At 36.4% G+C, this 11,882-nt stretch overlaps 1 protein-coding gene across 1 annotated transcript in view; it reads right to left on the reverse strand.

The window, feature by feature from the left end:
* Positions 1–11,223, reverse strand: part of LOC131427468 (glycine receptor subunit alpha-3) — a 34,966-nt gene extending 23,743 nt beyond the window's left edge. Inside the window, exon 1 of the mRNA XM_058590684.1 lies at positions 10,867–11,223. The gene's annotated coding sequence lies outside the window, so the exon portion shown is untranslated. The remainder of the gene's footprint in view (positions 1–10,866) is intronic.
* Positions 11,224–11,882: the final 659 nt, after the last annotated feature.

Genomic DNA, 11,882 nt, shown 5'->3' on the forward strand with positions numbered 1-11,882 from the left:
GTTCAGCTTCTATGCAGCGAAAAAGTTCAGACGGAACTTGTTATGTACTTTCAAGTTCTCAAAAGTTCCGCGTGTACTTTTAAGCAGCAAGAAAGTGAATATTTTAAGTAATTGTGGAACTTCTGGTTGCTTGGGGTCTTATTATGAAATCATGTCTGTTGTTCATGGTTTCATGAGCAAAATGATTCATATCATGAACGATAACTCATTTCACATGACAATTTCCATGGTATGAAACATTTTGCTCGTGAAATCATGAATAATACATGTTTCATGATTTTGTTTTTTTTATTGTGACACCGGGAATGGATTTTTATCCGTGTAACGCCAAGGCTAAATGGATTCTTAGTGTCAGTAGGACCCATAGTACTAGCCATGCAATGATCCTGTACGCTAAGAATCGGCTGCGAAGTCTGTTGAAACAGAAAGGTCAAATTCCACAAAAGGGATGTAATGACAAAACTTTGCTTTGCTTTGCCAAGGCTAAACTGCGGGCATCAACCCTAGAAGAGGAGGTTCAATAGACGAAATTAACAAGAACATAGCTAATATGTCGTCATTTATTTCCAGAAAATGTCCACTTGAACGCACGGAAAACCTCCCGGTCACAAAATGGCACTATTACTTTCTTGTTGTTTTTTGCCCTAGCTGTTTCAAGTAAAATATTAATGATTTAGTTAATATATCGGTTGATTTGCTTATAGTCAGTTAGGTGTTTTTCAAATGCTGTCAGTTGCGTTTTATTCTCACAGCAAAACGCACAAGAGAAACCCATTTCATTTTTTCAAGTTGAACATTCGATTACTGTGACGTGATTTTAAAAGTGGTATTGTGTTATTTCAAAATTCGAAGGTTTCAGGTTACAACGATTTGAGTGATAAACGTGGAAGCCGCTTGATAATTAATAGAAAGGAAATTAAACAAAGAGAAACTGTCACTTGCTTGGCCTTTTGTAAATCCAACCGAAAATTTAATTCACCTATCATCGACGATAGATTTCAACTGCTTCTTCTTGCTCTTGAAGAATGTTCGTAGGTTACAATATTAACGTTGTCGTGATCCCGCTATATAATCCATAGTGCATTCATCCATTTATAAAAGGAAATTAAACGTACACATTAAACTTCGTTTGGTAATTTTTGCATATTTTGACGAGTTTTGAACAGCCGAGCTACCGAACATTTTCATTCTACCGATATATCAGCATAAATAAACATTTACAGGGTTGTTACGAAAAATTTCAAAATCAAAACGCGCGAAAACCGCGCGAAGTCGAAAACTAAAACGCGCGATATTCGAGTGAAGCGTTAGACAACTATTTTTATGCAGTACTTGTATATTCACTTAAATATAATTTAAAAATCTGCATAAGTTTGTCATTATAACACAATAAATAAGTCTGCATACAGCACGCCACTTCGAGAAACCCCATGAAAACGATTTCATTTTTATTCTCCATCTTTTTCGATGCCCTTAGTTAAGGAGCAAGACTTTTTGCAAGCGTATAAGTAATGTCAACAATATGTGCGTAAAAACAAACTCCGGTGCTTCTTTTCCTGATTTAAATCAATAAATCTTCCATATGGTTCAAAAATAAACCAATCAGTTCATTCTGCTTAAAATTGCAATTCAAGAAAAGTGTCTTAGTCTAGAACTCTTCGGTTTTCCTTAAAACTGCTCGAGAAAAATTATCTCAGTTTCAGCTTACTTCCACTGACACATTTGATTAGCAACAAACACATTCCTATATGGATTCCTTCTTCGAAAATATTTTTTTTTTTGCTTCGACATCTTTTTGCTCGGCAAACATTTCCTTCTTGGTAAGAAGAATTTTAAGGTAGACCACATCAGGATGATCTGATTCACTCTTTTTAATTTCAGTTTCAATTATAATAGCGCCTTCATCTGTTGTTGTTGTCATCTTTTATTCTTTTATTTGGGTCAGGGAAAAGCCCACTGGAATTAGTTTCTGTCAAACTTTTTCTCCAGCAGGCATAAAACCTCCTCATCTTTTGCATCAATAGATCAAAATCATCCAAATGATACATTTCCTTAAATCTAGTGCTTCTATAAAGACTGTCCCAGAAAGTATGAACGCAACCAAAAACCGCTGCAATTTCACAATGGTTCAAAATCTGTCAATTTTTATGGCTGCGTCCTGTTGTTTACACTCTTCTCTAACCACCTGTGCAGTTGTTTATTCGTTTTCATTAGTTTGTTTCGAAATGCGTTGACTTTCAGCAGAACAACGTCGAAAAATTGTGTACAAATGATGCACAGAACGCGGACTGTCACTGAGAAAGATAGCAAAAATGAAAGGAGTAAGTGAAAAAGCCGTACGAAATGCAATCAGGAAGTTCGGTGAGGATAACACCTTTGAGGATAAACCGAAAACGGGTCGACAAAAAGGTCCTGCTAATTATCAGTTGGATAAACGTATACTGAAGGCGTTCGAGCAAAAGAAGAAGGTTTCAGTTCGGGATGTGGCCAAAAAAGTTGGCACTTCGAAGTTCGTGCTGAAGAACGTTTGAATCTTCGAACCTATAAGAAGCAGAAACAACCAAAACGTAGTCCGAAACAAGAAGCATCGATCAGGCGTAGGGTTCCAAAGCTGTACGATACAATTCTTGCTGGAAATTTGAACTGCATAATCATGGACGACGAAACCTACGTGAAACTTGATTACAAATCCTTGCCGGGACCACAATATTATACGGTGCGAGAAGGGCAAGTCCGAGACATCGATTGAAGTCGAAAAATTTGGTAGGAAAACTATGGTCTGGCAAGCAATTTGTAGCTGCGGTAAGATTTCGAAACCCTTCATCACCACTGCTACAATGAACAGCGAAATATACATAAAGGAATGTTTTCAAAAACGACTTCTACCCATGATTCGAAGCCACAAGGATCCTGTTGTCTTCTGACCAGATCTTGCTTCTTGCCACTACTCGAAATCAACGGTAGAATGGTATACTACCAAAAATGTCACTTTCGTCCCAAAAGACATGAATCCACCAAATTGCCCACAACTTCGACCAGTTGAGGAATTTTGGGCATTAACGGAGGCACATCTTAGGAAACATGTCTCGGCAGCCGAAACCATTCAACAGTTCGAAAAAGATTGGAAAAAAGTGTCAAAACTTGTCGCCAGAAAGTCAGTACGGAATTTAATGAGGAACGTTCGCAAGAAGGTGCGCCAGCTAGTCTACAATGGCTAAATAGCAAATGTTGAGAATAACATTCTGTTGTTGTAGTCTAATATTATCAGTATATCGAAAAAAATTTGAATATCTTACACTTGTGAATTATTTACAGCGAAATCAAAGTGCGTCCATACTTTATGAGACAGTCTTTACGCGCTACCATTTCGCCACTCTGAACCTTGTTATAGACACCTTAAAACGCAGTCAGACATGGTAGAACGTACATCGAACATGGTCTACAACCTTGGCCATCACCCGACCGATACCATACATCCAAATATCTTCTCTGTCCATCAAACATGTCTTCTCGCTTTGTATCTTTTTTCCGCTCAAGCACTGACTAGGAGAGTGTGTTTATAATACCTTGTCACCATCTTTATTGGTGCCAGTCGCTGGCTGGACATCCGGAACTGAATCCTAATTCTATATTCGATTTTTGCAATTGGTTCCTTGACTAGATTTGGAACTAAATTTAGTGCCTTAAGGTGAATTGCAGCGAAATGCGCGCGTGGCGTTTTTTTTTTATCAATTATTCAAAAACAAGACCGATTTTCGAAAAACCAAAAACACTTAGGTTTTCGCAATTAAATCACAACTAAGTATTCTTAGAATTTTGAAATTCTGCTTTGTCGAGTCGAAATTGGTTTTTGAAATGTATAAACGGTTACTGTTCCGTTCCACGGGGATGATTTTAGAACTGAAAAATAGTGTTTGTTGCAAAATTTCACGAAGAATCTGAAAATGAAACTCAAAATTATAAAACTTTTGCTAAACTAACCGAAATTTAAATAAGGTTGCATAGACTTTTCAGCATTTTCTGTATTGCTTGCGCACTGCTATTTCGTATTGTCTTGGGGTGAGAAATGCTCGGTGGGTTTGGTGGCAATATACCTTATAATCAAAAAAGAACCGGAATTTTCATTTTAAAATTCCCGCGCTCGTCCAATCGGTAAAATTTTATTTTCTCAACGTTGGCAACACTTTTATACACATTCTGTAAAATTTTGACGCATATCGTACGATTAGTTTTTGTTTGGCGTCTATACAAAGAAGTTGAAAAATTTTCGTGTGGAGATTTTTATATTGGATGAAAATTTAGAACAACGGCTCGCCTTCGAAGCGCCATTCGGTCGATTGTTGTGCGGTTTCGACGTCATATTCATAGATCCACACCTCATCACCAGTTATGATGCATTCGATGAATGTGGGGTTACTATCTGCGTTGGAAATCATCTCTTTGGCCACATCAACACGACGCTGTTTTTGAATGAAATTCAGGTTTTTTGGCACCAGCCGAGAAGCGACGCGTTTCAAACCCAAAACATCAGTTAAAGTGTGTTCGGCTGATCCATAAGTGATACCCAACAACACAGCAATCTCTCTAATCGGTACAGACGGATTTTGCAACACGATTTGCTTCGCCGATTCAATGTTTTCTTCAGTAATAGATGTTGTCGGGCGGCCAGGGATCTCATCATGATCCAAGCTTGTACGACCACCTTTGAAGCGTTTATACCATTCGTATGCCTGTGTTTTTTCCTAGATACGATTCACCAAAGGCCTTTTCTAACATTTTCAACGTTTCGGAACACTTAAATCCATTTGCAACACAAAATTTGATACACGCACGTTGTTCTAAATTTTCATCCATTATAAAAATCGCCACACGAAAATTTTTCAACTTCTTTGTATAGACGCCAAACAAAAACTAATCGTACGATATGCGTCAAAATTTGACAGAATGTGTATAAAAGTGTTGCCAACGTTGAGAGAATAAAAGTTTACCGATTGGACAAGCGCGGAAATTTTAAAATGAAAATTCCGGTTCTTTCTTGATCATAAGGTATAGTGAGCAAAAATTACATAGGTTACATTACATAATGATACGAATTTATGCAACATTGGGTTTTGTTTTGAAATGAAAACGAGTTGAATACAATAAAATGGGTATTGTAAGAAATCGTTAATTTTTTAGGTAACTGTCGTTTATAATGCCAGTAATGTTTAACTGTGTTGAGCTCAATGCATTGATGTTGCTGAAGCAATAAGGAGTGTATCGAAAATAAGCTATCCACAAATTTTTCTTTCAAATTATGAATAAAAACGATTTTATTCAAACTAAAAATTGATCCTTTATTGTACGAGATTGAACTTGAGCATGATGAAAACCGGATGAAATTTAAGTTTTTCCTTCACGAATTTTCGAACTTTTGATCGAACGTTCTTCATCAAGTTCCGGACATGTGTTGCATCGCATTTTTTGAATTGTTGAACTCCTGCGTGTTCCCTGCATTTTTTTTTAACTCCTGCGTGTTCCCAGCTGCTTCACCAGTCTTCTTGAAGACCCTCTTCACGATTTCCCAGTAACGTTCGATGGGTCGAAGCTGAGGGCAATTTGGTGGATTGATATTTTTCTCAACGAAATTTATAGCCTTTTCCGCAACTCAATTGAAAGTGGTTTTGGTATAGTGAGCCGACGCTAAATCCGACCAAAACAGTGGAGGTGTACTATGCTTCTTATATAAAGGAAGCAATCTCTTCTGGAGACACTCAGATCGATAGATTTCTGTATTTATAGTTCCGGTAGTGTAAAAAATGGTTGACTTCAAACCACAGGAATAAATTTCTTGCCATACCACTACCTTTCGACCGAATTTCTCCACTTGAATCGATCTGTCCACATCGCTCACATCCTCCCCAACGACGACAGTAAAGTATTGTGTACCTGGAAGGGTTTTTGAGTCCTCCTTTACAATAGTCTCATCGTCCATCAAAACGCATGCATCCCGACACTGCAAAAGATGCGAATACAATTTCCGGGCCCTTGTTTCTGCTCGCTTCTTATCCTAATTTTCACTTCCTTTTCAATACGCGACATTTTGAAAACGCAGAACTTCAACCGCACAAACAAGTAAACAAACGAAAGCTTACAGCCAAAAGCACAGTTTTTTGTAATAATTTTTATAGAAGACTATACTGGTAATGTTATGCGAAAATCATTGGATAGTATAAGTATGAATTCATTGAAAATCTCATTGTTCAACATAGTTTAAAAATTTGATTTGCATATTCGTTTTTGACTGACCCATGCTTCGAACTCGGTGGTAAATAATTTATGACGCATTTCTTATTTCGAACGTGTTTTAATCGAAAATGAAATTTGACCGCGCTCTATCATGCGTGTCAAGTGAATACTTTTACGCAAATTTCATCTCATCGGCGGGAAGGGCCTAGTAACCAATGTGGTAGAAACAGGTGAAACAAACACAACTATTTTGTGTTAGTGAAATTAACATTGCTTCAGCAAGCCAATTAAAACTAACAACCACGTGCTTCACACTCGTCACATCGTTCGGACGAGTTGGCATTGAATCAAAGTATGTTTATTTTCCATGTATGTCGTCATACCGAACTATTTACAAACTTTTGGTTATCAACGCAAGCAAGCCATGTGGTCTGCCTCACCTGCTTATATCACATTGCCTGGTAACTACTGGTAAAGATACCGAAAACACTTTCCAATCATTCTGTAGAAAGAAAATCTACGCTTGCTACTAAACTCAGGCAGATACATTACTGGCATGTTAGTCAATACATATAAATATAACTCATGTTAGTCAATTATAAATAGGGGAAGATGTTCGGTTGACGGCACCCCACCGTAACTTTTGACAGAAAGCAGATAGCGTCCGACAAATGTCGTGTGTGTAATAGCACGTTCTTTTTGTGTCGAATACCAAAGCAAACAGACGCTTGTACTTTTTGCTCCGCTCAAAACCAAATTTTAATTGCGTGAAAACAACACAAAAGTTTTTCATGACTTTTTTTTTATAGTATCATAAATTGAAAAGCATCAATCGAAAAGGTAAGTGCATTGAATATATATGAGGTGAAATCGATCTATTTTGTGATTTAATACTAGATTCTATCAAAATTTTCGCTACCAAAGTTATTTTTCGTAATTTTCAAAATGTCTACCGATTTTGGTTACCGGCATCACAATTTTTTCGACCAATCGCGATAAATTGTCGGTGATGTGCAGAGATGCCAAGTCTGCAAATTTGTCTGTAAATTATCAAATTTATTAGTTAACATGTGAAGCTTTTTTCGTCTAAAGACTTTTTATAGACATTTGAAACTTCGATTGTTTCCAGACATTCGTTGGAAATTACAGACTTTTTAAAATTGGTGCGATCTTTTCTTTTTTGCTAGCTAAACTTATTGTATTACCTGGCATCTCTGGTGATATGCAACATATGGACAACTTGACAGCTTCAACACATCTGTCATATGAATAAAAAACTTTGGTTCTCTGGTTCTGTTAGCCATGGCGACTTCAAAGTCCAGTTCAGGGAAAATGAACTTGAATGCACTGTTTAATGTCATTAAACGTTGCTTAGTGGATAAAAAGCCAACTTATTCGACTGCAGCAACGTATTCAATCCCGCAAAGCCGATGAAAGACCGGCCAAAACAAAACCAAATGCGCCACTATCCAAAGCATCGGCCAAGAGAGCCAATGCGAAGTTATCATCAGACAATGAAGGCTTTGGTCCAAAGCGCCTCCAAAAGGAATAAATTCCGTTTTTCCTTTGAATAATTGCAGTCTTTACTTATATTTTTCCATTTTTAGCGAAATTTCTTGGGGTGCCGGTAACCGAACACCTTTTTTGAAATGATCAAAATTTATCACTTTACTAAATTGATAATAAAATTTTATCAATCGATTGAATCAACTTAGTTTCTTATTCAGTTGTTAGCCAGGGACTTTAGCTTTCCATTGATGTATATATGTCCGAATAATGTGCACTTAGTCAGAAGTTATAAGCTTAAAAGCAAATAGTGCCGGTAACCGAGCACTCTTCCCTACTCATGATTCTAGTGTAATCATTATCAATAACAATAAAGATTGAATTAGGATTGTGTTTTCAAAGTGTGTAATATTCAAAAATACTTTACGAATCAACAGAGTCTGCTTTACAAGTCAACAAAACTTATGATAAGCCCACTGCGCTCAATCGCTGAAAATATTCCTCGTTTCTATTTGTCAGTTTTGCTTGTTATGCTTTGTGCGACCATTCGTCCAATTCCAGCAGGTGAAATTTTGCGCGTATTTGTTGGGACCTTGATTTGAGCTCAGAATTCTCATTCTGAAAAAGAAATTCAGAATTCCGAAACAAAAATCATGATATAAATTCTAGATCTGAATTTTGGAACAAAAGCTGAACCAGAATTTTTAAACTGACTTCAGAAACTGAATTTAACTCCTGATTCTAGTTTTTGAGCATGTTGGAATTGAATTCAAGAACAGAACCCAAGTTCTTGATTTCGTAACTAGATTCAGCGCTTCAAGTCAGGTTCGGAATTCAAATTTAGTATTCAGTTCTAGAACTAAATTTGGATCCTGAATTATGAAAATAAGTTCAGTCCCAGAATTCTGAAACTAAATTAATGAACTGAATTCTTGATCTGAATTCCGAGCCTGAATTTAGCAAATGAATTCGGAGCTAGTCTCACACAATCAAACAAATCATATGAACGATTATTGATATTCGAAGGTGTGAAAGAAATGGTATTATAAATGCATTTTATATGTATGATTCCAATATTTTCCCAGAAATCTTTGCTTTAAGGAGCGGGTAGGGTCTAAAACTTTTGAAAAATCATTTATATTTTTCTTTATATTTTCTTATACTAAAGGATTTGAAGAATTTTCTGTGAAATTTTCAAGCCTATTGGAACGAAACTCTGGAAGTTATGGACCTTTATCTATGGCTATCTCATTCTACGAAGAAGCAAGAGCTCGGCGCACATGCCCAAGATTGCCACTTCGATTGACTTCAAAACTTGACAAAACATTCTTGAATTGTTTCGTTATAATAAATTATAAAAGAAAATATATGATTTTTTGAAAATGTTAGACCCTACGGGCTCCCTGGAGTGATTAATTGTTACCATTAATTTTATAGACAAAAAATTTTGAACGCATTTTTCTCGAAAGCAGCTTTTGAAAGTCCGTGTCCATCGTCATTCAAAAACTACTGTACCAATTTTTTTCAAAATTTGCACACACTTTCTACATACAAAAAACCAGATCCCTACATTTTCCTTTTCGTTGTTTGTTACTTTGGGGAGGTTTAACAGCTACAAAATGGCGGATTTTTTAGTGAAAAATCGTAGTCTTCACTTTTAACAATCGCCAAAAATTTTAAAAAATAAAAAAAATTCAAACTGAGACGTTGGGGTCTAGAAAAACTTCTACTCTAACTTTGCTCCGTTCATTTGTTCACTTCTAATTAGTCTGCGCTGAGATACAGTGGACACCGCATATCATGATTTTTAAGAAGCGTTCTAAAACCTCTTCACCGACTTATTTCTCAATATTTTTCCACGACAAAATTACAAAATATTATTCGAATGATGCTTTTTATCATGCAAAACATTTGAAGTTATTCTGTTGAACGATAATTTTGGAAAAAATTCGCAAAAATTATGATTTTTTCCATCGTTTAGACCCTACCCCCCTCTTAACTAATGTTTTAAATACTATGCTTTCGAATAGCAAAGTAGCGAGTCTCTTCTAAAGGTTAATTTGAATTCTTATATTTTGAATCATTTTCAGTATTAAAGTATTGTGGTTTTGATATTAAACATATTCCATATTAAAATCATTCAAATATTTCTTTCTGAAACTGTGAAATAGCTTTTTTGTTTCTCATTTTTATAAATATAGATTTCTATGAACATTAAACCACGTAATTAGGCGAAAACATTTTCATGTCTTTTATTAGATGATGGTTTTCTAGATTCATAACCGAATAACAACAAAACATCATAAATACCTTTTTTTCAGTTTTAATAATTTAAAACATTACTTTCATGAACTAATTGGCTCAAGTGGCACGTTCCCCTAGTATAGTCCACTCGTAATCTTATATGATGTCAGTTCATCGATAAACACAATTAATTTCAAACTATTAAACATTTCTCAGGAGCAAGTACACAAATTTAGTAGTACTTTTTTTCCAATGTCTGCATCTATCACATTTATTCGGAAGGTTCAAAGTGAAAGCCGGTTTAAAAAGTGGAGTAACGATTTTCGAATAAAATATATTCCGCATGTAACGTTTATAACGACCATGATGGATTTTCATAAGAGCAGAGCTATTGCTCATAATGCGAATCGTTCTGATAATCAAATTATGAATAACTGTAATGATTTTCTGAGAGGAAAGAATGATTGGTTTCATGATTTTTAATCCTGACAAGGATTTCGGATTTTTTTCCTAAACTTAAAAATTACGGGCTACCGGTAACTATTTCCTACCACAAAAAAAGCGCCGTTTTAAAGACTTAAGGAGGAATTACTAACTAACTAACTACTAGAACAAGTACTTGGAAGTGTTACGTAGATCAGTAAAAAATATAAACAAAGCGTGTAATTTTCCAGAAAAATATTAATAAGTTGATCTGATTTAGTGTTGCAAAGTTATAAATAATAGAATGAAAAACGAAACGCGAAAAAATACAGGAAAAAAACGTCGTATAAATTTAAATACTGAAATGAATTTTCACATCACAATTCAACTTTCACGGTAATTGTAATTTTGTTATAAATCGAATAAGAACATAGATCATGTAATATTTAGTTCTACATCACTTACAAATTGGAACTGTATAACTGAGTGCTCAATGAAACGATCGTTGCAATGTATTTCACTAACTAGTAGTAGTAGTAGTTTCTTCACTCATCAAATTTTTATTTGTAACACTAAACACTTCCGTTCTATCCACTACCAGAAGTTACATTTTACGCTACATCAATCAATTCCGAACAGTACTGTAGCAGCAGTTGTAAACGAAACCAAAGCTTATCCATTTGCTTCAAGTTAAGAACAGTACGGTTCACACTAATCCATGGCCTGCTAAAATGTGAAAACCGACAACCTGATGTCGTCACGAGGATTCACCGGTTCCGAGCCGCCGGGGGAAAGTAGAAAAATTGAACTAAGCGCTTTCGCAACTTTGGGTGGGCTTAAATAGATTTTCGCTGCGCCTCTCTCTCTCTTGGGCTGTTGGAGGAAAATCTTCTGCTACTGCTGCCACTGCTGCTGATGTGTATGCGACGCGTCCTTGATCCTCCATTGTTGTTGATTCTTCTGCCGGTGAGTGATGGTTGAAAGCAGTAGCGGGCAGCAGCAGCGTTAGGATTCTTAGGTTGCAGAAGCTCGAACAGAGTCTCGAACCGAACCGAACACGTGGGCCTGGTAGGAGAAGATGGTGGGGAGACCAGAGTACCCGAGAACACTTTTCCGCAGCAGCTCACCGCCGAGGATAATGAGAAGGATAAGAGCGAGAACTGGGTACAGTTGACCGTAGGAACAGTTTCAATGCACGTAAACCAAAAAAAAAAAATTATGAAAAAATAGGACTGCTGGTGAGCCACCACGTGACGAAGACAACGATGATTATGACGACGATGCTTTCGAAACCCGCAGTGGCTAACAATAGCGCTTTTGTTGAGGGGGAACGATCGAAAGGAACTCAACTGGACGAGATGCAGGAAGCGAAGGGCCACTTGTAAATTTGATAATGATGAAATTTATCACGCTACCGGGACGGTTGACAGAGATGGATTTTGACGTTGCTGGCTTCTGTGAATATGAGTTTTCTTCACCTA

The sequence above is a fragment of the Malaya genurostris genome, chromosome 2, assembly GCF_030247185.1.
Source record: "Malaya genurostris strain Urasoe2022 chromosome 2, Malgen_1.1, whole genome shotgun sequence".
Lineage (NCBI taxonomy): Eukaryota > Metazoa > Arthropoda > Insecta > Diptera > Culicidae > Malaya > Malaya genurostris.